The following is a 26368-nucleotide window of genomic DNA, read 5'->3' on the forward strand; positions in this document are numbered from 1 at the left end:
AAGACTCACACCTGGTGAATGAGAAGTTCTCGTGCTTAAGGTAGCTCTGAAAATAGGCAGATCACAACCGACAGGCGCTGCGTGATTCAGGGACCGTGGTGTGGACAGAAGAGGCTGTTGGGGCTGCAGCAGGGGGGAGGCAGGATAACAGAAGTTGTGCTACAATAACAAATTACCCCTGCGTCTCCGTGGCTTAAAGCGATCACACTGCATCCTACTCGTGCCACGTGCTGATCACCTAGACTCCTCTTCATTGGTTCTCCCCAGGGACATCAGGAGAGTGGCCAGGGTAGTGACAGAAGGAGAAAGTGAGCTGCTAGGTCACACACAGCTCGTAAAGCTTTCCCCTGAAATGACGTGAGTCACTTCCACCCCTCTTTCATTGGGCAAAGCCAGTTACACAACCGGGCATAAGCAGGGGTCAGGAGATGCCAGCTGCCAGATGAACGGAAGCCAGCAAAGCAGCTGCTTTTGAGTCTCTACTGTCTGGGATGCGTTGTAAGTTGAACTACGTGGTTTGGACTAAACTCAAGGCCTGTATTTACATCCTCAAGAACTCTATGTAAGCATGTGATTGTCCAAACATGAGACTCACGGAGCAGAATTTCACCACTCACTCTTTCTGTGCAGAGTGTGCTGGAGTAAATATATAGGATGGCCAGAGCACACGGCCTGGCCCACAGGAGATGCTCAACAATTATGTTCTTCCCCCTTCTTTTTGCCCAATTAGCCCCCAAGGTTTTGAGACTCCTAAATCTGCACATAATTAAGATGATAAATCTGTATGAGAGGAAGAAACAGAGGAGGAAGAAGAGGAAGTAAAGGAGGAAGAGGAAGAGGAGGAAGAGGAGGGCCAGTCAAGAAGTACCGGGCAAACACAGCAGTGCGGAGCATTTCCTGTGTTGTCTCCTTTGTACCTTACAAGGATCCCATGAGGATGACACCATTAAGCGACCAGTAGCAAGGAGAAAGTTGAAATGTCAACAAAAGGAAGCCAGGTGACCCCAGCCACACAGTCCTAAGTATCTGGGTTTTCCTCATACTCCAGTTCACCCTGGACTCCAAATTCCAGCCTCTTCCGAATTGCATTTTGTAACTCCACCTGGCCTAGAATCTGCTCTGAGTTGTTTCATTTCTTGCTATTGCCTGTCACCGAAACACACAAAGTCCCAGAATATATGTACCCTGTAGTCGCTGAATTTACATGGAAAGGAAAATATTTGCAGAAGTGATGCGAGGACACGTGGAAAAGGGAGGAGGAAGAAACAGATTTAGAGATGGAGGCCAAGATTCTAATATGAGCTCAGAGGATAATTTTTCTGTGAGACGCTAATTAACTGGCTGCCCTTCCCCGGGCCCCAGCGGCCCCCTCTGCAACCTAAGAAAGTGGTGGAAAAGGGACAGGCCAGCACCCAGCTTCAACATTACATCACTGGCTTGGTTTCTTAGCTGAAATCTTCGGAGCTTCTATTTTCCATATCATTGTGTCAGTGCACAACCCAGCTCATCTACACACAGCAAAAACAGAGGAGCAATGGACTTTCTTAAGAAATTTGAATGGAGAACAGGCAGAAAACAGTCCCTGCACTGCTCTGGCCAAATGCAGATTGGATTCACAAAGGGAAAAATCACATTCCGCAAGTTCCTGGAGGGGGAGGAGCGGGGAGGAAGCTGCTGCTTCCAAGAAGGACTTCATTCCAGAAATCCCACATAATGGCCTCGCCAGCACCCCGGTGTGATAAAGAGATGACTGTTTCGGTTGGGAGGATGGAGTCCTCCTGGGGAGAGGTGGGTGGAGGGCATGAGGAGGGCGCTTTCCAAGGGGAGTTGAGCTCACCTCTTCAGACCAGAATATTGACTCTGGCATTTCCACCATAATGACTTTAACCTGGTGAATACCTTGCAGCTGCCAAAAACCTGTCGCTATTAAGTATGTTTTCAATTGGGAAATGGAAGCGCGTTGGTCCTGGCAGAAAAACAAGGGAGCGAATCTTCATTAGAGCCCTGGAGCTCGCGCCAGAATCTGGGTCTCTCGGTGTCCCTGCTGCCAGTGCGAGGGAAGGTTTGCTCTGCCTCTGCAGCTCAGAATTCAGAACCAGAGAAGACCAGGGCAGTTTTTCCTTTCTTCAGTAAATTTCCAGGTTGAAAAACCAAAGGGAACATCCAAAAAAGAGGAATACATTTTGCTATTTCATTTTCAACTGAAACACTAAAAATATGTACATACAATTGCTCTCTATAGATATTGCCCCCTCTTCTGGGTTTTCCTGTTCCTCTGCTGGTCTCGTCCCGATACCCCTTTGCTTTGGTTATTTTTCTCTTGTTGCTGGGACAAAACATTCAACACCCAAAAAAAAGGAAGGAAAGGTTTATTTAGCTCACTGTTTGTGGAGGTTTCATTCCATAATCAGCTGGCTCCAAGGCAGGTGGCCTGGCACTGTGGCAATATTTCAAGGTAACATCCAGAGCCAAAAGGGTGGAACAAGCCTCTTTTCCTCTCTTGTATTGTACACTGACTACCACCACCCTCCAGGGCTGGTGTAGCACTGACACCACCTCGGTGCCCTCCTCTTGCACAGAGTAAGGATATTTACAAAGTAAAGAATCCTGGCTCCCTGCTGAGCTCTTCGTTATACTTCTAAACTTCTCAAGTTGACACAACGCATCAACCATAACAACCTTCCACCCATGGGATGAATGCCTTCTCTGTCACTCACGTGGGCTCCTGCATTTCCCTCTAACGTGGCACAATCACATTACACTGGCACATCCTCATGCATTTTTCACCTGCCTGCTTCCCTCCCTTGTCCCTCTGTGAAATACCAAGAAAACAGCGACATCCCAGGAAGACCAGAGCCTGGCAGTCTGTCAGGGATGCTGGGAACCCCAGACCCACCATGGTGTACATCTCTGTGACTTCCTCCTTGATGAAATGGAGTGGTGCGGACCTCACCACGGGCTTCTCCCACTGCTTAAATGAGAAAATATCTGCAGAGAGCCTCGCATAGGACTCTCAGGATCTGCCCTGCTCTTTCTCCTCCACTCTGCAGGCTGAGCAGCGCAGCATCTTAGACTAAGGCCACAAGCAGAGGAGGCCAGGAGACACATGGCAGGGGAGGGCGTCTCCAGGCCCAGCATCTTTAAGGCAGGTCCCAAAGACAGAATACCCAAATCTGGAATTTCATATTTTTCTCTTTTGTTTTGCTTTGTTTTTAGTCCTTGTTTGCACACATATAACACATCTCATTTCCCTTTCCCCCCTTCCTCCATCTCTTGATCCCCTGCCCCTTTAAGAAAAATCTATCTGCCTACTTCCTGTGATCTATCTTTTATTTTGCTCTTTATTTATACTCTGGGTCCCCCATGGAAAAGAAACCATGTGATATGTAACATATTGTGTCTGATCTATTTCACTGAGCATGATGGTCTCCAGGTACACCCAGTTCCTGCAAATGCCTCGGATTTACCCTTTATAGCAGAGTAGTACTTTGTTGTGTGCAACCACCACGTTTTCTCTGCCCACTCTCCTGTTGGTGGACATACACAGTCCACTGGCAAACTTCGGCTATGATGAGTTGTGCTATGATAAACATGGATGTATGTGTATGGAGCACTGTACTGTGATGCCTTTAACTCTTTTGGAAAGATACCTCGGAGGGAAATAGCCATGTCAATCTGAATGATAATTAGAAGCACACTCAGAGAAGCAGGGGGTGGCAGCCTCCTGTCAAAGGGACAGCATGACAAGGCACAGGAGAACAGAACACTGGAGGATTCAAGGTACGCGGTGGTGGGAGAGGGTGGGATTGGACAGGGATAAAGGGCCCTTTGGTCACTGTGCCTGGCCTATGGCAGATGCTCAAAAATATTGAATCTATTAGAAAACGAATGAATCACTCTAAAACGACATCCTTGGCTTTGCTTAACATCTCTCACCACCATTACTCTGACCCTCTGCCCCAGAGGGGAAATCCTGGCTTTGATGGCTCCCACTATATCTGTTTACGCTGGGCCCCAGGAGGTGGAGAGTGGTTGCCAGGCTGCTGGGTCTCAGGGATGCAGGAGCTGCCCAAATCCCAGGCCAACTTATTTCCATAAGAGCCACACCTCCTCACAGCACCCCATAGACCAGTAGCAGATTCTAACTCCGTCCAAGCAGCTCTGCAGAGGCAGCCACCATTACTCCAAGGCCTCTGTAGTCAAAGAGGCCTTGGGTGGTCACTTGGCCCATGCCTGATGTTACAGTTTGTGTCTGGATGCCCCCCCCAACAAAGCCTCATGTGCTCATGGGGGGAAGCATCTGGAGTTTGTGAATGACGCTTGGTCCAATGCTGGGATTATGGGCGTGAGTGGGTGTGACCTATATACAATGTAAGGGACAGAAAGCATCTTCTCTCCACCTGCTCCCCACCTTTTGTCTTTTTGCTCTGGTAGCTTTTGGTATCTGCCACAGCCACCATGAACAGTTGCCCCTCAGCCACGCCACCCTGCCTTGTATGGACTGAAACCTCCACAAACTGTGCGCTAAATAAAGCTTTCCTTCCTTCATTTTGGACGTCATGTGTTTTGTCCCAGCAATGAGAGAAAAGTAACCAACACACCTGGAAATGAACTGGGAAAGGAACAAGGTAGAAAAGCCTTACTCATGCCCATCCCAGGTGGCCTGGCTTAGCACCCAGGAACCTGTTTTCAGAGCCATGCCCACACTGACTCACCTTTCCACCTTGCTGACCTGACCCACCATTCCTAGGCAGAAAGAAACTTGGCTCTTAGATGTGTTGGCTGATCTTTGGGACCTTGTTCTTGGACATTTGTATTTAAAAAGAAAAATGAAAACAAGCAAAGCCATTTGCATTTCTGTTTGAGCTATTCCTGGGGTGCTGCTCCTGCACCCAGGAATGGGGAGCTGGGTAGGGTTTAGGTCCTTGTGCTTTGCCGCACATCCCACACCAACAAATTTCCCAGGAGCCAGCAATACGGCTTCGCATTTGTCTACTGTGAATTGCAACTTCTGAGTAAATGCCTTCTTTTCCCAACAGGTCCTCAAAGTTTCTTTATTTTCCCCAAAACCTTTGGAATTACTGCTATCTACAGACTATCAAAAATAATAAGTGAGGAGAGACATGGCACACAGAAAAGGGGAGAATAGATGGAGAAAAATAATTTCAGATTGTACGTACATATTATATACCTATTTTATTGTTTTCTTTTGGTTTAGTGTAAAAAACAATCTAACTGTAATTGCCCATCCTCTTTGTGACAGGGACCGGCAATCCTGTGCTCGCACATCAGAGCTCCTTAAATTCCCAACTACCAAGGGCACTGCCCTGCTCTATTCATTCAGGGGAACATGACTTCACCCCCACCAGTCACACAGGGACAATTAGGCCCTGCAGGAAAGAGGAAAGTTCTTGTTGTCACTATTCTCTAGCTAACAGGAGGAACTGAAGGACCTGGCATGAGAGAGGCCAGGTGAAGTCCTGCCACCAGACAACTACTGCCAACACGGTCAGTACTCACCTTTCAGATTTTACCGTTGTGCCAGACACACGCCTTACATCATGCATGCACACGTGCCTAATGAGCACATGGACATGTGCATAGGCTATGGTCTCAGAATTTTGTGGAGGACACAGCTGGAGGACCCTTGAGGCAGAGATGGACACCATCAACTACTGATGATATCCACGAAATGTCTAGAACAGAAGCCACCCAACTTTTCCTGAGGAAGTTGGGTTGTAAATAGTTTAGGCTTTGCTGGGCACATGGTCTCTGTTGCGGCCACTCAGCTCTGCTGTTGTAACACAGAAAGGACAAATACAGATCGATGGCTGTGCTTCTGTTCCAATAAAGCTTTATTGACAAACCAGGAAGTGGCTACCTTTGGCCTAAGGGTGGTTTGCAGACCCCTAGACTAGTGTATGTTAGTAAGACAGGAGGGCAGGGGGCAGACCGAAACACACATGTGCACACACACACACACACACACACATGCACCATGAAACACAGGCTTAAATGTTTCTGTTTTAATGTGCAGCCTCTAAAAAAATAAGCATTGTCATTAGATTAAGTGAAATTTCTCTTTCTCAGCAAACAACAATTTTGAAATAGCCAATTTCTCTCTGTCTCGTGGAGGGAATCAGAGCAGCAGTCACCCCAACACACTGTCAAAGAAATACAGTGCGGGGGTGGGGGGCCCTAGATCACACGCCACCGGCAAATGATTTATTAAAGACTACAAGATAAACACGGATACAGTCTTCAAATAGAGAGGCTCGTGACATCGGCCCAGGATGAGAGAATCAGAATGATTAATAGGGAAGGAGACAGGTTACAAACATCGAACACTTTCTCCTCCTGTGGGAGGCTCGCAGGGAAAGCCTTTCCTGTCTGCAAACAGCCTTCCAAAATAGGGTGATAAAATACAAGTCTAATAACAAAGGCCGTTTCGCAGCATTTTCCCCCTAGGTTTTGAGACGTAATTCACAAGTCCTTCTAGCGTCCAGGCTGAGCTTGTACAGTGAATTCTCAACAGGCACCTGCAAGACAGGCTGGGCTTCTCTCTGCTGAATCTTAATGACCGAATAGAACTTAGCACATGGCCTTTGGCTGGGAGGTTTTACCCATGCGCGTCTGTTCTCTCCCTGATGCCCGCTCTCCCTGGGTGAGCTGGGCCTTTCAAGGGTCAGTGCCTGCACTTAACTCAATGTTCTGCTCAGCTGCCCACTCCCACCTCGCCCTTTCTTACGGCTTCTGCAGAGAGGAGAGAGGTCTTCGGGGAATCTCAGCCCATGCGGGGAGGTGACACTCCAATTAAACCTTCCTCTTGCGATGGTCCCCTTTCCCACCTCACGTCCACCTTGTGCATACACTCAGCCACATTTGTGTGCTAGGCAGGCACCTACAGAAAGACACCCTTTGTGTGCCTGGCTCGATGTTGGGTGCTGGGGATAAAAGGACTCAGAAGCTGCAGTTGGTGCCCTGTAATAGCTCGGGGCCCATTGGGTAAGGCAGAAATGCGCACAAGGCACTGGCCACGGTGCATTCGTGGAAAGAATGCTAAATACAAGCAAACGCACGCGATAGAAAACACAGGGAAGGAAGCACTCGAAACGTGACAGTGGGTGTCTCCTCCCCATTCCAAAAAGTGGGTGAGGGGTTCAGTGGTGTCGTTATTCCCACTACCATGGACTTTCAGGTCTTAGGAGGGCCCAGTCAGCAGGGAGGGCTGGCCAGCGTACCTAGGATGAGACAGGGAGTCCTGCTGCCCTCATGAGACTACTCTAAACGATGTGTCTTTCTACTGTCTTGATATCGAGTTCAAAGGTGGGTGCCACTCAGACGTCTCGGCTCCTCCTTCTCTGTTCCTTTCTTGAGCTCTTTCCTTCTGAGACCAAGTGACAAGGCGACGATGCCATCTAACCACTTCCCACCCAGTGGGTCAGACGTTGCCCCAACTGGCTCACCTCCGTGACCTTATGCCCACTTCACAACAACCCAACCCAACCCATTTTCTCCATGAGGCATTGTGGGGTCAGAGAGCTGACGTAACTCACCCTGGACACAAAGGAAATAAAGGCCGATGCCAGGACTGAAACCCACACTGGTGGGGCCTGGCGTTACCTCATCTGCTGTGCCTCCTGCTGGGGGTAAACTGCAAGAGCCATCTACTCCAGATTGCACCCAGTGAGTGCAACAGAGGACAGATGAAAGGTCCGGAAGCCCAGATCCTCCCCACACAGGTAAAGACCACGTAGTCACAGAGGGCTGCTGGGCTCTTCCATCAGACAAGCCACAGGAGAGCTGCCTCGGAGAGAGCTGGGGCTGAATCTTTTCTCCCTAAAAAATATAAGGATTTCGCTTCTACAGGCTGTTTCTGTTGGAAGCCATTACTCTTTGCACTTCAAATATGGTGGGGATGTGGTTTTGCATTCAAGGAGATGTAATAAAGGCTTTTAAACTAAAAGCCACTAATGGGGGCTTTTAAGGAAGAAAGAGATGAAAGTCAACTGAAGCCCAAGCACGACTGTCCCACTGCTGTGTGCCCAGGGTACAGTGTCCCGGAATGAGACCAGAGCGTTTAGCAAACAACAGCCTGGCCATCCCAAAGTACGGGAAGCCACTTTCCAAGGACCAGCTCTAAATAAGCTCTCTGTACCTGCAGGGCTTTAGATTTCCACAGGAACGCTGGGCTGCCCCACTCACATCCCAGCGATGGGACACCATGACCTGAGAGAGCTCTTGGCCTGGACACAGACCTGGTGTGAGGAGCAGGCCGCCAGGGCACCAACAAGAGGGAAGAGCCTTGGGGCCGGCCAACAATGGCAAAGGACACATCGCCATCTGGTGGCTGCAGGGGAGAAGGGCTATGGTTCCCCCATTGTGTCAGTCACACACAAAGTGAACTCAGCCAACAAGAGATTTAGAGCATTCGGAAAAAACAGGAAAGCCAGGCCTTTGGTTTTAATAACAGCACAGGAAACAAAACCCGGCCCTGGCCCCTCTTTCCGTGGCAAAGAGAGAAAGGAGAGCAAGCAGCATTGCCCTACCAAGTATGGACACTCCGGGCAGCCGGGAAGCACTCTTCCCTGTGATGGTGAGGCACCTGCTCTTGGCCCAACACAGAAAGTCTTCTTGGTGTCCAAAGGACCAAGACAGAGGTGACAAGACGGCAGGAAGAGAGGAAAACAGTTTGAGCTCAGTAACCAGAAGCTGCAAACAGAAAGCATGTAAGTCGTTTTTGCATGTGCTGATGAATACATAATCAAGTCATTAAACAATAATATTAATAAATAATTAAACGGTCATTTAAAGTTAACCCTCACAGCAGCCCCAAAAGTGAAATGCTATTACTGGTTCCACTTTACAGACGAACAAGCTGAATCCCTCCGAGGCAGGAGCACACCCTGAGCTGGGTCCTCCGAGGCAGGAGCACACCCTGAGCTGGGTCCCCCGAGTAGCCGGAGCAAAGCCCAGGCCTGTCTAACCCAGTCCCACGCTCTGCCCAGCACCCCACTGTTCGTCACACGGTGTGGTCCATCTGTGTCACACACACAGACGCACATAAAAGTACGGCATGTGCAGCTCCGCTCCAGATGTGCAGTCAGACTGGGCGAGCGTGACGAGGGGCGCTCCAGCAAGTCCCCCGAGCCGTGGGGTAAGCAGCCTGAATGTGCGAATGCTGGGTTGTGCCCCCCCCACTCAAACGTTGAAACCCTGACCCATGATGTGATGGTGTCTGGAGACGGGGCTTCGGGAAGCTCATTAGTTTCTCATGAGGCCAGGAGGGTGGAGGCCCCATGATGAGATTAATGCCCTGAAAAGAAGAGGAAGAAAAGAAAAGAAGAGGAAGAGAGGAGAGCGCTTTCTCTCTCCACCATGGGAGGGTACATCAGAGAGGAGCACATGCAAGCCAGCAAAAGGGTCCTCACCAAAACCCGCCATGCCAGACCTTGTGCCCAGCCTCCACAACAATGAGAAATAACTGTTATTTAGGACACGCCATCCATGGTGTTATGTCTCAGCCCAACACCATACATTCCTGTAAAATGCTCGTACAAAACGCCTGATAGACACTGACTGAATTAATGGATGGCCCAGTGGGGTACTCTGCCACTCTGCACCTTGGAGGAGAGCCCTGAGGGTGTGCACGACCAGTGTTCATCAGGTGACCTCTTCCTAACATCAGAATGACCCTGGAACCTGCTTTCTTCAAGCCTAAGAAGAGTGGTCCCCTCCTTCCACCGTTAAGTATTCCTAGGCATAGGCTCTTGACAACCTGGTGCTTTCCCTTGCACAGGACTGTATAGTTTCACAGCTCTCCAGCAGACATTCTCTCTTTAGGAATTACCCATGAGGTTGGGAGTCCAGATAATTATGGTCCTGGTTTAGCAGATGATAAACCAAAGGCTGATGGAGTTAGAGCCCTCCCAAAGTCACCCACTGGGAACACAGAGAGCTCAGCCCGGCCGGAAGGCACAAGCCAGACAACAGAAGAACACAAGTTCCCCAAGAAATGAAATCAGAGGACTCAGCATAACATGGAAGAGAGGTTTACTAGCAGCAAGGAAATTCAGCCCTGACAGCCCACATGACAACGATTTACAAGGCATAGGTAGGGATAAGGTCACACGACGACCGGGTGAAACTGTTAGCGCTCCTAAGAGGAAAATGGCCTAGCAGAAGAGGAGTGGTGAGAAGAGCCAGGAAGAGGGGCCGGAACTGAAATGAACAAGCAAAGGCGATGTAAAGTCTGGAGAGTCACCTCGGGCCCTGCCGCCCACTCTCCCTGAGCCGTGAGCGCTGTCTTCCGAAAAACAAGTCAACGGGTTGTTATGGATTAAGAACTGGTGGTCAACTTAACGCCAGCTGGATTACATCAGCATGGCATTGACCGAAGATGCTCCACCTGAGGAAAGCTGCCAGGATAAAGAGGTGGAGAAGGAGGGAGGTGTGGAGGGTTGAGGCGTTAAGGAGGCGTTGTGGGCTCTCCTACGAGTTGCTGTCTGAGCTGTTGGTTCTCCTGGAGAAGCTTTGGTCCTCACAATGAGCATTGCTTCCTGGCTCTGGAGGGGAAGACATGTGCTGCTTGGTCTCCAGGATGAACTCGTCACGCTGCTTCCTGGCATGTACCTGACTGTGCGTGTCGTTGGAGGAGCTCGGGGCCTCTGTGTCGCTGACAATGGCTGTAGTGCCTTCAGGACAGCCCTGGTCTTTGTTGTGAGTGTGACTTCTCAGCTCCAGTGTAGAACCCTCATCCCACCAGCACAGCTCCTTTGTCCTGCTGGCATAGACTTTCTGGCTTCCACCACTGACCCTTGGGCCTTCCTGGCTTGGATCTGTAAAAGAGAGTGGCCTGAGTCCTTCTTGTGGGCTCTGAACCTCCAGTTGGACTCATGGGAGGCATTGTCCTGAGCTCTGGGTTTTTATCTGGACTCATGTGGGACATTGCTATGGGGTTTAGGCTCTTGACTAAATAATCTATGTCTTTGGTGTTGTGGATAGATTTCCTGCATTTTTTCATGTTAACTCCTGGTGACCATTATAAAAATAATATTATAAACTCCATGTTTTGATCCTAATTGTTCTCTGTGTACAACCCCTGACTACAACACAGGTTGACTTGTTCCCACTGGGGGTTACCCTGGGGGTGGACTCGAGTGCTTTCCCTCCTGGAGCTGCTCTCCTGTCATGCAGACATTGGTCTTCCTTTGGCCTAGCCCGCTCAGTGCTGGAGCAGTGGAGGCCAAAGACTGAGAAGTCTGTTTCAACAAAACCCCTAAACGCCCAGCCCTGCTGCTGAGGTTGTCCACTGCTCTGCCCAGCTGCTCTTGGTGTGTTTTCTGTAGTTATGGTTCCCTGAGCTGGGCGCTGCCCTGTGCCTTCCAAACCTCAGCAGCACCCCTGGCCCCACCCATTAGATATCGTAGCTCATCCCTGCCCCCCTCAGTTGCAACACCCCAAAATGCCTTCAGACTTTACTAACATTTGGGAGAGGGGAGGTCAATCCTCCTCCCCTAGAGAATCCTGTTCTAAGCTATTGCAAATTAAGGAGCTAGATTCTTCATTCACAATGGGACAGCTAGATTAGAGGAAGACAGTGATGTTTTAGATGGTCTGCCTTTGTTTAAATTGTTATGTTTTGTTCATCGTGGATTTTTTTTTTGCATTAACTTTGTTTTTTAAAATTTATTTCATTAAAATACTATCTTCAGTGGTTTGGTGTCTGCTTAATGCCACACCTAAAGCAAGTACCTCACTTGCATCCCAGAGTCGAGCCCTGGCCAGGTGCCACTGGGTTCATTAACACCAGGAAGGAGAAATTGTTCTCTTCCTTCCTCTGCCATTCATTCATTGATTCATTCATTCATTCATTCATTCCTCCCCTACTCAGTCCCCTGGAGTCTTACCTTGCCCATGTACAATCACCATGACTTACCTTGCCCATGTACAATCACCATGGGTAATTCCCAGTACAATCACCATGACTTCTGGACTTTCCCTTCTAATAGCAAAGTCAAGAGTGGTGCTGTACTGACCACTATGTAGAAAAGCACAGGAGAGGGATTATGTTAAGGGACCATTTTAAGGGCAGGGCAGTTGTCCAGAGAAGAAATGACTGTGGTTTGCACTGGGCAATCAGCTGTAGACATGAAAAGAATTAGGAAGATTAAAGTGACAGATTCAGTCAACCAGTTCTGGATTGGTGGGAGGTACTAATAAAAAACAGAAAATCAACAGATATTGGTGATTCAACCAATATAAGGGATAAGAGTTATCAGTAGTAGATCTCAGATTTCTAACACGTGCAGCTGGGTGCAGGTCATGACAAATCGGAGCAAATTGAGAGGAACTTGGGGGCAGGGATCACCATGAGGGTGCAGTGGCCAGGTGAGGGGCCTGGGGTGGCGCCACTCAGAGTCCTTAAAAGAGGAAAGGGGATGGAGAGGCCATTGCGGAAGTCAGGTCCTCAGATGGTGCTTGGAGCTGTGAGGTACCGCAGCCTCCCTGGGGAGGGCTGGAGAGTGGCAGGAAGTGCTGGGACCAAGCCCTAAGGAGCTCAGGATGAATGGCCAGGTGGGTCCACAACATGTGGAAATTAGTAAGGGAAAGTGTGATGCCGACTGGATATCTGCATGGCCTCACAGAGTCTCTCCCTTGAGACAACTATTAATTAAAAAGTAGAAACCGTTAAGTTTAAAGGAGGAACCTGACCTCTGCCACCTTTATCAAATAATCAGAATTAACCTACATCCACGTCATGTGTCTCCTGGTACAACAGGATGCTTCTGTGACTGTCTTGCCAAAAGTACAGCACCTCAACGTGATTGTTAGTAAATGTCAGAGAAATCCAAACCAGAGGACCCCAACTATCCAGTCTGATATCTTCAAATCTGTCAGTCATAAAAGACTACAGAAGACAGGAATTGTCCCAACTGGAGGAGACTGAGGACACATGATGACTGACTACAATGTTGGATTGGGACCTCGTACTGGACACTGGACCCAAGAAAGGATGAGCCAAGCAATTAGAGAAATCTGAAGGTCTACCCAGAAGTTGCAAGCATAGTATCCATGTTGGTTTCCAGATTTCAAAAAATTACAGTAAGGTGATGTAGGGGGGGAACAGTCTTGGAGATGGATGAAGGTGTGTGGGAATTCTTTGTAATACCTTTGCAACATTTTTAGGCAATTGAGATGAAAGGTTTTAACATTAAAAAAAATGTAGGTGGAAGGGAAGAAGGCAGCCAAAGAATGGAACAGTGGCCCGAGAGAAAGACGGGAGAGTGCTGGACCAGGCAAGCCAGGAGTCACGCCAAGAAAAACTGGATATTTGATAAAGGTTGATACTTCTGAAAAGCATATAAGAATTTTAATTATTATCGTGCATAGTACTCATCCATTTCATCGTTGGTGACATTTCGGTTGCTATTGCCATGGGTTTGGTTATTAAAAACAGTGCTTCTTTGAATGCTCCTGGGTATGTCTTTTAGCATGCATAGGGGTGTTCAGCTGCTAGGTGTCTGTCTAGAAGTGGAATTTCAGTTGGGTTTTGCTCTGTGGATGGCACAGGAAATAGCTGTTGCTGTGAGCTCGCAGATGCATTAGTGGGAGGTGTCAGCATGTACGGATCAGGTTCACGTCTCCACAAAGCAACTGCAAATGTCATTTTGTACTCTACCCCCAAAGCTCATGTTTATTGATGTCCCTAAGAAAAGACTAAATGAATTCATTTCATGAAAAAAAAAAATCACCTCCTGGAGCAAGGGAAAAATCTCAGAGCCAAAAATCTCTGGAACCTCTAATGGTGCCATGTTTTATTCTGTGACCCTGGGCAACCCCTCTCAATTCACTTAATTTTTGTCTTCAGTTTTAAAATGTAAATAATATCTCCAGTTCCAAATGTAATCATGCATTTGGCGTAATACCTGACTTGGGGGAGAAATGTAATAAATGTTCCTAAGAAAAACATCCTGATGCAAAAATTTTGATCTAGCTTTTCCTAAATCCCCACCAAAGTACTTATGCAGAAAAGAGGAAAAATGTAAATCCTGCAAAAGAAAGTTAACCAAGCACTAGCATCTCTGATAAAGTTCTACTCTCCCCAAGGCCAAAAGAATAAAAATATATAGCTAATAGATATTCCATGCTTTTGGGGATTGTCCAAAGTTTCTCTTTTGGATGTGGGTAGAAAACTCTTCCCTCACTATGGACTCCTATGGTTCAAAAAAGCAAAATCTATACCAGAAAGAAAACAAAAATAAATTCTACTACTTCTGTTTTACAGCCATGCAGAGGCCACGGTGTGCAGAAACCAACACATCAGGACATCGGTGCAGGGAAACCTGGGTGACCCCACCTCCTAGGTGTGTGATCTCTACCACACAGACAGCAATGGTCTCCCTGAAAGCACAGATTTTCATGTCTGTCCCCCCGTTTCCAACCAGGAAATCTAAACTAGAGCTGGGGGACAATGCCCAGGAAAACACACAACAATCTATCCCAAAATAATGGTTTCCTACGAAAGAAGCAAGATCAATGATTACAAATTGTGTGGTCTCAGTCATAATTAGAGTTTACCCAGCTGGTGGCACAGGACGATGGACTGCTTCTCAAAAAATCCTCTCTCCGCTCCAGGTAATATCCATGAAGCCTTCAGCCAGACTGATTTTGGCAAACGTTTCAACAACAAACGTTATGAAACAGTCCTATAAAATTCCCAGCAGGGAGGGAGAGGATATTTAGGAAGGAATGGAAATTAAGGTTGGCATCAGCCTTTGCCTTTACGGTATGAAGTACCAGGAAACAAGAAATATCTAGAGCTTGGAGGAAAAAATGATTGTACTCAATTATTTTTATTGAGTAAACAAGATGAAGTTCTCAGAAATGGTATCAACTGCATAGGAATGCATTCCAGCTAACAGAAATGTTGTGTGATATTAGGTGAGATTAGACTCTTTTAATATGAAAAGACCTACTTTGAATAAAGAAATTCTCCTTGGGTCCTGACAAGATCTATTAGTTTCTCATGGTCATTTTAACAATTACTAAACATTTGGGAGTGTAAAACAATACTATACACGATATTAAAGTTCTGCAGGTTAGAAACCCAAAAGGGGTCTCACTGGCTTAGAAACAAATACTGGCAGAGATGCTCTGAGAGTTGTGGCCTTGCCTTTCCAAGTGTCTAGATGTTCCCTGTTCTGTGGCTCATGGTCCCTTCCACCATCTTTAAAGCCAACAGTGACCCGAGACCTCTCGTGTTGAAATCTACAGTATCTGGTTCTGTATTCCCATTCTTTCATGCACTCTTACATACTCTTGTTATCACAGTAGACCCACTTGGATAACCAGGATAAACTCCCCGTCTCTGGGTCAGCTGATTAGCAACCTTAATTTCATCTGAAACCTTCATTCCCCTTTGTTATAAGACCAGTTATTCACGACTTCTGAGGACTGAGGTTAGAGACATTCTAGGTGACCACTATTCTGTTTACCATACTGGGTATCATGAACTATCTCAATCTTATCTCCTTTTTATGAGCTAGAAATACGACCAATCGTTCTGTATTACTTGTACCCTTACACTGCTTTGTTTTGTTTTGTTTTTTCTTTTTCCTTTTAAATAAAATTTTTTTAAAAAAGAAAAGAAATATGACCAATCCATGTTCAGATGAGGAAATTAGGCTTAAAAATGTCTTAGGATTCTTCCCAATTAATTTAAAAATTTTCTTGTTTACAGAGACTTTCCACACATTGTTTCTCCTTCTTTTCTTATTTTAGGTGTAATACAAGTAGATATAAAGAAAGAAAACATTAAAAAGTATTCTCCTTACCCTACATCTAATCTACTTTTGAAGTTGATATTATCATCCCCATTAGTACACAGATTGGTACACACAATTCTGTGGGAGTTGAGTGGGTTAGCCCAGGCTATTCAGGTAGCAAATGACAAAGTGAGGATCTGATCTCTGAGGCCAAGGGTTTGTGGCTAACATAAAATGCATTCGTATTCAAAATCTGAGTATTTTGTTTCCTGAAAACAGAAAAAAAAAGTTGATCATTTGCTGTGCTTTGTCCTAACATTCTCTGGAACTTAATTCATGCTAAAACCCCAGAACTTTACAGAAATACACTTCTATTACTCACAGCACTGCTCAACACAAGGCCCCGAGAAGTAACAACCATAAGCAAGAGAGAAACCACACCTCTTAATTCCAATACCTCCAAAGCAGAAGGGTTTGGTGGTGTTGGAGAGGACCTGGGCCACAGTCTCCAGGAGAACAAACTGGATTTGCATCCTCACAAGTTTACATCGTTCTGGAATGATCTGCATCATTCCGTGATGAGCCACAGGACCTCAGCAGCCCGCAAGGGCAGCCTGTGGTTACCAGGCACGCGCGTCACTTCCAGGTTCCACAGCAAAGGGCTCCAGGCATGTCTTCAAAAGCCACATGGAACCTCTGCTAGATCTTGGCAGATATGAGCTTATAAAAAGACCACTTGCGAAACGTAAAATGTTGCTAGCATATTTCCATCATGTGGAAGGGCCAAAAAAAAGGTAAGACTTTTATAAGTAACTTGTGGGTTTTTTTTTTTACTCTCTCCAAGCAATATAAATCTTCTCTTGTACAAGGAGATATTTGCAACCAGACTATGAAAATCAGACTAAGAGGAAATGCATTTCCAAGTTCTGGTTACCCATCTATTCCTGATTTCTTGATGTTCAGAATGTGGTCAAGGAATGGGGTGACTATGGGGAACCCAGCCTATCCACAACCTCACACAGCCTGGCGTATTTGGGTCCAATCCACTCGCTGGTTATTCCATGATGTACCAAGTTTGCTTGTCTACTTTTTTTTGTTTGCTTGCTTGCTTACATTTTTCAAAAATATTGGCTTAGATTCATTTAGGGAGAAAAATCTATAGAATGCCTTGGCATAAGTAAATTATAGCTCCACAGCCATTTGAACACTAAGTTGCAAATATGTTGATATAATTTTAAACACCACCTACCCCATCTCTGCTGTTAATCCTCATTTTCCTATCTCTTTTATTTCCATCTGCTTCAATATCCATAAAAATGCAGTATGGAATGTATAAGTCAGCCAAATAATGCTGTGTAACAAACCAGCCCAATGCTGGTCAGTAGCTTAAGACAGCAAATTTTTTTGTATTCATGGATATGGAAGTTAACTGCAATTTATTTGGATTAAGCTAACGTTCAGGCTCTAGGCTTCACACCATAGTGTTGGTCTGAGTTGGACCTATATATTTTTAGGAGATGAGTCGACTGTACGGTTTCATTCTCATGCTGAAGCTGAGTGTCCGACAACTACCCCTGGTATGTTCCTTTCCTGATGGATCGCTGGACCACAAGGGCTTGCCCAAATGTCTAATCATTTGTTTCATATTTATGTTTATGTCACAAATATTAGCAACATTTTAGCCAAAGCAAATCCCATGAACTAATCCAAAATCAAGGATCAAAAAAATACATCTCTCTTTTAGATAAAAAAAATACATCACCCTTACAGGGTGCTGAAGCATAGGTCCAGTTGTTTAAGGTCAAACCACATTAAGGTAGAACGTAGCCACCCCTGTGAAGATGATACAACTGACCACTGATAAATGGCAGCACAGCAAACACACTCCACTTATGGGGCAGAAACAGAATTTCTATGGACCAGCCCAACACTGGCACTTGAGTGTGTAGTTTCTCTGCACAAGTGAGGTCAGGATTGGTCATGGATGGATCAGCAGGTCATGAGAAACATTTAAAGGGAGAGAGTGACCTTAGCTAGATACATTCTCCAAATTCTATTCAGATAGCAATAAGTAAGTAAATAAGTAAATAAATAAATGGTCTAAACGAGATCCACTGCAGTCCCTTCCAGGTCCACCTAGTCTTGATTCCTCGTCCGGACCAAAAACAAAAGAAGCCACCAGGCTGCCCCTCCATTGTAAGGGTCACAGTGTTTGATGGTTGTCATGATCGCGGCCGGGGCTCTCAGTAAGCAGCATGGCCTTGTGGGGAAACCTGGATCTTTAGAGTTTGGCAACCTGGGGTCACATGTCAGCTGGACTTGGGACCACTGGATAAGTCCTTCACCTCGCTGGGCCTCAGTTTCCCAAAGTTAATGACACTTATGGGGTAAGGGAGCTTATGCTTTTAAGACAACTTGACTGCCTAGGGGAAAAAGGGTCAGGGGAGAAGTGGCCCAAGAAGGACAGGTCGCTGCAGAAAGTCCATGAAAGCCATGTTTACGGACACACGCAAGGGTTAGCCAACAGGGACTCATCGATTTGCTCTAGGGCTCACCGTGCCTGCAGCACTTCCCTGATCCACCATTATGACTCCTGACTTCTCTCTAACATCCATGCGTGGGGTAGTCATGGTCTTTGGAGCAAGACTAGGCCTGGGAGGGCTCCCGGCTCCAAGCCCCCTTTGCTGAGTCTCACAGTACCCCAAAGACCTGGGCTTCCACACAAAACAGTCCTCTCTCTCCACAAATGAGACCACAAGGGCCATTTCTGCAGCAGCCCAGGAGATAGGAAAAAATAATAACACATGCAATAAAAGGACTTTTTATACAGAAATGTATTTTGAGGCAGCAATGCAAAGTCCCTTTAGCAGGAGCCACAATTTTCTTAAATAATCGTTCCCATAATTGGCTACTTGTGGGAACAACTAATTGTGCATGTAATCATTTGCCTGTACAACTCAGCATCAACCAGTAATTAAAGGCAGAGCCGTCTTTGCTAAATTTGGCTCCAGAAATAATAGTAATATTTCCAAGAGCCCAATGTTTCCCTGCCAAGGAACTCTAAGCCCTATTCAAATGAGTATTGTTTAAAAAAAAAGTCTTGAAAAAGAGAGACCTGTACCCTTGCCCAGAGCAAACACACACTCACAAAAGAACTTTGGGGGACTTATCTTCGTTTGCATCTACTCTCCCCAAATATGTCCAGAGGCTATGGAGTATCTTCCATGGTGGGGGCCAGACTCTTCACTAGACTCTCATCTCCGTGGTCTTCTGAGCCCTTCTCTGCTCCCGTTCTCAGAGGTGGGTAGAAAAACCACCCAACTTTACAGAAGACTGACCTTGATTCCTTCCTTCCAGCCCACAAACAGATCCCAAGTATGCAGCAACGTCCGCCTCCCGCAGCCCTCACCTGCTGTAAGGCTACCACACTGAGGCACTCTGTCATACACATCCGAAAGCTTGCAGCAAGCTCTTAGCCAGCCCTCTTGCTTCCATGCTTACACCTGCTCTGTCCAGCCTTTTGCACCAAGAAAGCAAGCAGTGGTTTCAACAGTAAAAGCAGATCACATTATCCACTGAATGGCAAATGATTTGTGTCTCCCAAAAGACATAGCCATTCCTAACCCCCAGCACTTAGGAATGGAATCTTATTTACAAAAAGGTTCTTTGCAGATACAGTCAAAGGCTTCAGATGAAACCATTCTGGATTGAAGGTGGGTCCGCAGTCCAGTGGCTGCCCTCCCTACAAGAGAACACAGAGGGAGGGAAGACACAGAGACTGTAAAGCCATGCAAAGGGGGAGGTAACAAACGTAGGGACCCTGCAACTTCTACCAGTACTCTCCATCTCCAGCCTCCTCCTTCCCGTCCTCCTCCAACCTCCACGACCCTCCCCAATCATCCCAAACAATCCCACACTGGCTCGTAGGCAAGGCTTTGATTTTGAGATGTTAGCCTGGAGAAATGTGAAGTCCTCCAGGGTTTGAGATGCAGGGAAGGGTCCTGATTGCACTCACGCAGACTAATCCATAACAGTGATGTGCAGGGCTCTTGATGATCTGCTTCATCTTTGACTTATACACTTAGCCTATCTCCCCTGCCCCTGCCCCTAAGCCTCCAGGCACTGTCCTCTACCCAGGAAGGAGCCATATGCCTTCCTGCCACAGGACTTTTGCATGTATAGCTCCTCCCCATACACCCCATTTAAATCACCTTTCCCTTGCTTTTTTTCCCAATCTTTAGGACAAAAGTGACATCCAACAACCTGATTATTAGGCTGTTAGAGACACAACTTAATATTTGAAATACTTAACTTCAACTCTACAATAAACACTGCCTGTGTAGTTCTGCACTGAGTTTAAACTTTACCAAATCCCTCAAGGTTTGGGAAGAGAATGCAATGCTTTAGCATAGACTCTGGCAAATTTTTACTATAAAAACACGGTCAAGTAATACATGCTTATGACTTCAGAGGTCCCATAGTGTCTGTGGTAACTATTCAGTTGTACCTTGCAGTGTGACATAGAGACCATAGAAACAAATGCACTCATCTGAGTTTCTATAAAACGTTATTTACAATAACAGCCAGTGGGCCAGAGACTACACACATCTATATCAAAAGAAAAATCTTGAAATATCTAATGATAGTCAACCTTAATTTTGGTTTCTCTCTAATTCAGTCTAGCTAGCAAATCAGCAAATTGGCCAAGAGCTCTAAGATAAGAATACAAAAGCACTGTGGGCCCTGGGGATCTGGCTTGAAAGCTCTGAGAAGAAAGTTTTGAGAGCAAAAATTTGCAAGAAGGCTTTTTCTCCCATTAAAAGTTAATATTTTTAATGACTTTCTCCTAGATAAATAGATCATCTTTTGAACCAGCTAATCCCTAATAAATGAGAATCTTTACACCAAACCGAACCGAGCAACTGTATTCCCACAGCTAAGTCCCCTCACCCTGGATGGCTTTAAAGATCCATTGATTACTGCCAAGCCTCCATTGGTGGGATTAATTAATTTATGAACTTGTCATTACAATTCATTGATTAAAATGTCCCTTCTTAAAGATTTAATTATACCCAAAGATAAAAGATCTGCTAATTATTGTCCTTTATCTAATTGAAGTTTTGTATTACAAATAAAGTTCAAAGGTTTAAGACAGTTGCCCTTTCAAACAGTTGGGCAGAGATGAGAATTTAATTAGAGGCGAGACACCATTCTCTCTGATCTATTCTAATGAGAAAAAGACATCAGTCTGGACAAGATGGTTGATCAGAGCGGGGACCTGGGAAATCTGTTAACCTTCCCTGGCGCTTAATGGTCCTGAGCAAACAGCTCCAGTGCTGTGTGTTGTCAAAATGGCTTGGTTTGCTGGCACCAGCAGAGTCACCATGATGTCAAGATCAGGGATTCTGCCAAGCAAAATATACTGCGTGTTTAACCTTCTTAAAAAGATTGATACATTGAAAAGACTTAGGATTAATTTTTGTTTCCCTAACATCATTCTTGTGCTATTCTGAATGGTAAATCAAAGACATTCAATAGATGAACCACTGAGATGTGGGGGTGCCAGCTAAAAGACATGACAGCACCGCCCTAAAGTCAGGACAGCCTGGATTTCAGTGTGGGGGCAAGACTGGCCGAGGACCTTCCGGGCCTGGAATCGTGGCTTTGTGATGAGGGTCTTCAAGGGCAGGCGCCTCCCCCAGCATTTTCTCTTGCAAACGCAGGAGTGAGCTTGGGTTATGAGGCATCAGTGGTGATTGAGTAAAGCTAATCTAACTACAGGAAGCAAGCTCTAGGGACCCTCCCCACTGAGCTGCCAGCACCCTCTGTCCTCCAGATCAATGAGGAGAAACTGCTCTTCATCCTTGCTTTCCCTCAGTCGCCCTGTCCTGGAATCTTACCTTAGGAGCCAGGAGGACAGGGCAAGATGCCAACAGTCCCACTCTCTATAAATCTATAACCACATTCCCCATCCACTTGACCACTAAACACAATATTTCAATCTTTGTTTGTTTGGCTCCTGTGTCCACCTATCAATTAGTTTTGAATTGATACAGCTGGATATTTTGGTAATCTGAATTTCAGGACTCCCGATTGTGACAGTGGGGGGAGTAGAGTAACCATGCTCCAGGGGCTGCTGGAACAATCCCAGTGGAGTCAGGGGACTTGGTAGGGCAGCCAGCACCTGCTGAGAGCTGGGTGCACAGTCTATGAATAAGGAAAACAAGAAAAACAAGCTCTCTGCCATGCAGGAGGTCACACTATGTCCTTTCCACATTCAGAGTGTTTTTATTCAGACCGAAGCAGGCAAGTGATACCAAACCCTGAAAGAGCTCTGGCTTCACCTCCGTTCCCCTTAAACAGAAGTCAGCTGCACAAAGATGTCCCTCACCTATGTACCCTGAGGCTGGATTAGGATGGATGTTTTAGGGCGAGGAACTATTTTATATACCTGGCCGGGACTCTTTGAGTAGCCGATCACAAAAGCAGAGTTCATCTGGGGAGATGCAGAGAGCTGGAGAGTTTGCAGAGATGGGATAAGCCACACAGTATGTCAGAAGAGAGTGTGTTTGGGAGGAAGAGCTGAGCACCATGTGAGAGAATTTGAACTACTCTCCGGCATGGAGCAAGCTCATTAGGGTCACCAAGTGTGGAATGATACAAGTAGGTCTTTAAACTGCCACACAACTGTCGGGTGCTGATACCAAACGTACCCTGTGCTATGGTACTGTCTAGGTGGCATTGTGGTCACAGCAGATACTGAGCACTTTATCTATTCAATATTCCTAGCATGTCATATATGCTAGGAATTCTTTTATGGTACCTGTTTCACAGATGAGGAAACTGAGGGCCATCAAGGTTAAGCCTCATAACTGTTAACCTTGATTGTCAATCTGATTGACTTGAGAGATGCCTGGGAGTTGGTAATGCACACTTCTGGAGGGATCACGGGGTGTGACCTTGAGGACTACATCTGGTCCCTGACCCCATCCTCTTGGGCATTTCCAAGATCTCCATTTCTTGAATGTCATGAGTTGAGCAGATTTCCTCCACACAGCCCTTCAGCCAGGTTTCTGCATCAGAGCCACCATCCAGGGACTGAAGCCTCTGAAACCGTGAGCCAAAATAAATCTCTCCTCCTTTCAATTGCAAGTGTCAGGTATTTTGGTCCAGCGATGAAAAGCTGACTGATACAAGCCCGCTGGCCTATGTCACCAGGTAGGTGATGGTAGAGTCAGGCCAGTAGGTTCTTGTCCTAAAGCTGATTCTGGGTCACTGCATGGAAAAACATCCTGCCAAGATAATGAATCAGCTCACTGGTGAGTTTCTGACAGTCGTAAGTTCTGTACTACTCAAGGTGTAAGATGGTTATAAATGATACCTTAGCCAACTGGATCAAACTTTCCAAAGCCACCACCAAGTTTGGTTTGTTCTCCAAGAGTCTAGACTCAGGAAGCATAAAGGGCCCTAAGTCAATAGTTAGGCAATGCGATTCAGTAATTCATACATGGCACTACTACTCAGCCACCAAAAATAACATCACAGATGCATGAAAGGGCATCTTCAGTACTAAGGAGGAAAAATTACAACACAAAATAGAATGCAATATGCATTGGTAATATATATATTTTTTCACACATATCAGAGGAGATGAAAAAGAAGAATTTTTATCAAGTTCTTAATGTTATTTATCTATATATCCTAAATATAATTGAATATTTAGGGAAGGTTTATTTACATTTTATTTATTTTTATTGTCTAAAGTATACAGTATTCTATAATCACCATGTATTGATTTACCAAGAAGGAAAAAAAATGCAGATTTCAAACCAGGTAATTTCTTATCCTGGAACACAAAACGGGCTAGATTTGAAGCCCATTTTCCTATAGTTTGATGACCCTGCCTCCACACCTTGTGGGACTTCCAAAATAGCTTACTCCTCACACCTTGCCAGCCAGGTTAGACACATCTGCTCCCCCTCGTACCCAGGGCACAGTGCCCGGGACCTTCTCCAGCTGCTGACCTAAGGCTTGTTCTTGCTTCTATTCCTTGCTATCATATGAAGCCAGCCCCACACGACCATGGAATGGTTCACCTGTTGTCTCCTCGAGGCCACTACCAGATGGGCATGCATTCCTCCAAGACTTTTTGTCTGGAGCCCCCACTAGGAGCTCCCGTCCACCCAGGTGGGTGCTCCAGTCTACAGAGCCAACACGGTAGGTTCAGACCCCACTCACCAAGCCCAACCTTCCCTATTTCTGATTATTTTTGTCAAGTCTCAAAAACCCTGCAGTTGTCAAGACTGAGTCCCCCAAAAAACTACAGTCTTTCTCTTCCATCCAGTCCAAAACTTTTGCAGCTGTGATCCTTGCTAGAAGCCAAAAGTTTATGCCTTTTGCTTTTGTTGTTGGTTGTTTTTGTTTGTTGACTTGGGCTGAGTTTTAACTGTGAGCATAGTTCCACTGTACATGAAGGAGGCGGGAAGGTCTCTCTCATTTACCTCCGGTGGGATGTTTGGAAGGAAATATACAACTAGTCATATTGGTGGCCAGAGGCCAATATCTCCCAGCAACCCTGCGGAGTAGGACAGGAGAGAAAGCTCCTCACAGGTGGCAGGACATGTGTGACATGCAGACTGACTGCCAGAGCCACACCAGGTGCCTGGGCTCATGACCACAGTGGAGTCCATGCAGTCCAGCATTGCATGGTTGCTGTCTCCACTACTGGGGAGGGAAACACTGGACCCAGGAGTCTCTCAGAATGCTCCGATTGGAAAGGACCCCGGGACACAACCATGAAAGCCCATGGAGGCTCAGTCTGCCAGTTTCTGTTCCCACACCCACCTTCCCTCATGCCAGCATGGCATATCTCAGGTATCTGTGCACACTGCCCAGGCTAACTGCCCAAGACCAACACGGCTCCTACCTTGCCCTTTGTCAACAACTAAAGACAACATGGGGAGCAGTGACCATAAAGCCCTTCAACCTACCAGGCAGCATGTCCTTCTAGAACCTTCTTGACCTCTAACAACCATCCATGCCGGTACGACATTCTCCGCCAGCAGCCCACAACTTCTGAAAGAAGGGCAGATGTGCCCAGCGTGTTCTGCATCTCAAAACCATCACACGGGTTGTGTCTATTTTCTTAGCCTACTGCAAAAATTACTTGATATTTGTTATGAGTTTAAGAAACAACCTTATTAATGACATCACACTATTGAGCCGTCTTCACTGTCAATTTGCATTATGTAACAGCGTGTGAAGCTTGATTTCCTTGTGTCACATTTATAATGATTAAATTATCAGCAGATGTAGTCGTTCTGAGCTGTAACAAGGTCCTATAGGGTGCTAATTAACTTGGCACTTTTCTAAAAACAGACATTTCGGCACAGTTCAATAGGAAATGCTGCCACTTGGGAATACTTATTGGTCCTCCAGTAGCATACTTAGGACATGTTCGAAAGATTTTTCTTCTGTCCTTGTTGATACTTCCTGGGAGGAATTATAATATCGTAAATATACTGATCTTCCCGGTTGGGTCCAAAATCCATATTGTAGCAAACTCTATTGATCCTAAAAGAAATTAATAATGAATATTATTATTACTAACATCGGTGAAAAGATCAAAAACTTCAGCTCAGGAAGCCCAGAAACTATTTAATATCAGATTCTTGTGATCTTTGCTGGTTGGGGTGAACCAGGACCCCAACCAGAGGCTCAGGAACACTAACTAAATGGCCACCCCATAGATTTCACTTCTTTTATGATTTTAGAATTTTTACAGACTCTACTAACAGGGTGAAGTTCAAGATCACAAAGTGCTCAGGATTATATGTCGCTATTTTATTAATCCACAGGGGCTTCTAATGAACCACAACTGCTATACATTTTTATCTTTCTCTCCCCATTCAGAACGATTGACACAATATTTTGAAATATTTTTCTTATTGTATTTAGGAATGACCATTGAATTATAGTTTTTTTATGTTTTTAAGATGTTTTATCATTTTAAAATATACATATTAAAATAGTCATAGGTGGAAAAATGAAATGTCTTGAATTTGTCCCAAAATGATCTAGTAAAGAAGAAAAGAAAGATATATATATAAAGCAACACTGCCCATAAATTGTTAATTGTGGAAGCTGCCTCCTGGGTATATAGGTCTTTTATGTATTGTCTCTATTTTATATATTTTATTTTTTCCATAATAAAAATCTTAAATTACTGAACATCTTTTTTAAAGGATCAGCTTAGAAAATGGTTTGTGATCCTTTGGATACAGAGGAAGGAAATAGTAGATTTAGGATGATCATGTTTGCAGTTACAGCTGTTCCAAAGTGTCTCTAAGGAAGTAGAATTAGGTGTACATGGCCCAACTTTGGGAAATGTTTAAGATTTTATTTCAGGTCCTGAGTGAGCAGAGAGGTTCTGAAATAATCCCAACACAATCTCTTGTGCTTTTGGGGGTCCCATGTACAGAAAAGCTGGCAGAGAGATAGCCAAGAAAGTTCTGTGTGCCAAAGCAAAGTGAACGGAGGAGCCAAAGTGGTGCACAAAAGGTCTCACCTCCAGGACGAGCAGTCTCAAACCACATGAGCAA

The 26368-nt window shown here is 45.7% G+C and overlaps 1 long non-coding RNA gene across 4 annotated transcripts in view; it reads right to left on the minus strand.

Moving 5' to 3' along the window:
- Positions 1-10030: 10030 nt before the first annotated feature.
- The window catches only part of LOC101787708 (uncharacterized), a 65564-nt gene continuing 49226 nt past the window's right edge, over positions 10031-26368 (minus strand). For 3 of the 4 annotated variants that reach the window (XR_002789522.2, XR_001199600.3, XR_001199599.3), the window contains one exon: positions 23369-25340. This is a non-coding gene — a long non-coding RNA (uncharacterized LOC101787708). Of the gene's footprint in view, positions 19510-23368; positions 25341-26368 lie in introns of those variants that run through there. The other variant, XR_002789523.2, reaches the window with a different exon arrangement.

The sequence above is a fragment of the Cavia porcellus genome, unplaced genomic scaffold (assembly GCF_034190915.1).
Source record: "Cavia porcellus strain 051 isolate PalLab524CR breed Dunkin Hartley unplaced genomic scaffold, mCavPor4.1 scaffold_4, whole genome shotgun sequence".
Classification (NCBI taxonomy): Eukaryota; Metazoa; Chordata; class Mammalia; order Rodentia; family Caviidae; genus Cavia; species Cavia porcellus.